General features: G+C 39.9%; 1 long non-coding RNA gene across 1 annotated transcript; it reads right to left on the bottom strand.

The window, feature by feature from the left end:
* Positions 1-385: 385 nt before the first annotated feature.
* Positions 386-1,203, bottom strand: LOC129779761 (uncharacterized). The gene is made up of 3 exons (XR_008743764.1): positions 1,160-1,203; positions 817-1,095; positions 386-753 (listed from the first exon to the last, which is right to left on the bottom strand). It is a non-coding gene; the product is annotated as an uncharacterized LOC129779761 (long non-coding RNA).
* Positions 1,204-1,699: the final 496 nt, after the last annotated feature.

Below are 1,699 nucleotides of genomic sequence, written 5' to 3'. Positions count from 1 at the left end.
AAGCTATAGTATGACTCGATACAATGAATACAACTAGAACTACGCGCTTACAACGACACCTCGCGGAAATACCGCAGGACTTTTTTGACAGCCTAATATCATGTAATTAACTACCCCCTCTACATTGTTGTGTCAAATCGGTCCCAAAAAATGGTGTCGACAACGGTGCCGACATCGTGCCATTTTGCAACCTAATCTTCGTGTTTGACAAGCAATTTCGTGCCAACACTGTGCCAATCTGGCACCACGTCGATCGGATGCAAAATTGCTCGACCCTTATTATGGCTCTATATGTTTTCGAGAAAGTTGAAACAAAAAAAAATTGTTTATAAATATTTATTTTTATCATAAATTAAAGCTATTGTTACATTATTTTTAACTCTAACATAGCATTATGAATCCGCTAGACGGAATAAGTAACATTTCTTATGAACTATCTGGAGCTAAACATTTTCAACTACATATTAAAATTAAGTAACACATTACTGAAATTCAATTTGAAAACGTCGGGTCCAGCACAACCGTTCCAATGCTATCGGTTTCCATCAGGTTTCCCTTTTCGGTGAAGTCCAGGAATTCGTGCGTTATTGCAACTGGTGTTTGCGTTCCGCCCGCTCTATAATCCGCAGCAATTGTATCATCTGTGAAATCCCGACAGCTGCATTTTTCTTCGCCGCAACCTTTGTCGTATTTGTGCACTACAGCGGAAGCTGCAACATCTTATTCCGGTGGCATCGATGGTTGAGTTTTTTCCTGGAATGAAATTGAGAAAACGAAATTTATATCATATAACAATAAATTACAATCTACTCATACTCGCGGGACTTCAACTTGGTTATGTTCGTAACAAACTTGTTGTTGGTAATTACGAGACGAGTGTATTGATCCATCATCGGCAGGAGAAACTTGTAACTCAATCAAATTGGCTTCGCTGCCCTTTTTTCCTCGTAGATATTTCCAGTAGTATCTGCTCTCATAAAACAACAACGATTTTCTCGGTCGTCTGCATTATCGCACATTTCTGCTATTCCTGCTACTTTGCATACCTCGACGCAACATATCAACAATTTTGTCTCCGAATCGTTGAACTTGTCTCTGAAAATAAATTAGGAATACATAATTTATATGCTATAAGTAAAAAAGAACTATCCATAACTACCAAATTTGATTCCGGATTCATCCTCTGTTGTGCTTCAAATGACAGTTTAGAGAGAAAGAGAAAAAGCAATCGCTGCAGTGATGCCGTTTCGCTCTGTTCAAGTTATCTTCATAATTATAGCAGAAACGATAGGCAGTGCTGCTTGCAGGGAGGCAAGGAGTGGTTAGATTCAAGCGCTTTTGTAGCACATTTCATCGCTCGACCGACATTGGACTTATAACCGCTCGAAAATATAAGAAACTGGGTATCGAACAATTGAAAAATCTCAACCCCTATCCAAACGGTACTGATTGGTCGAAATTGACGTCATTTCTTTTTCGCCTGCTTCGCTTCTTTCGTTCCTCGATAAGTCAAATATTTGCATGGCGAGCGAGTGGGGGCGCCTATTTCTCGCATACCAACAGATACGAGTATAAAAGGACGGTAGCATTTTTGGATTTCTCATTCTTGTTCAACGCTCAGATCGGCAAATATCTGGGCTTCTAGTGTGCAGTGCTCTACAAATCAACCAACACCATACGGTGCGGCAAAGGAGAAGAA

The sequence above is a fragment of the Toxorhynchites rutilus genome, chromosome 3 (genome assembly GCF_029784135.1).
Source record: "Toxorhynchites rutilus septentrionalis strain SRP chromosome 3, ASM2978413v1, whole genome shotgun sequence".
NCBI classification, from domain to species: Eukaryota; Metazoa; Arthropoda; class Insecta; order Diptera; family Culicidae; genus Toxorhynchites; species Toxorhynchites rutilus.
Note: the sequence above shows the minus strand (reverse complement) of the source record. Positions and strands in the feature narration are given on the sequence as shown.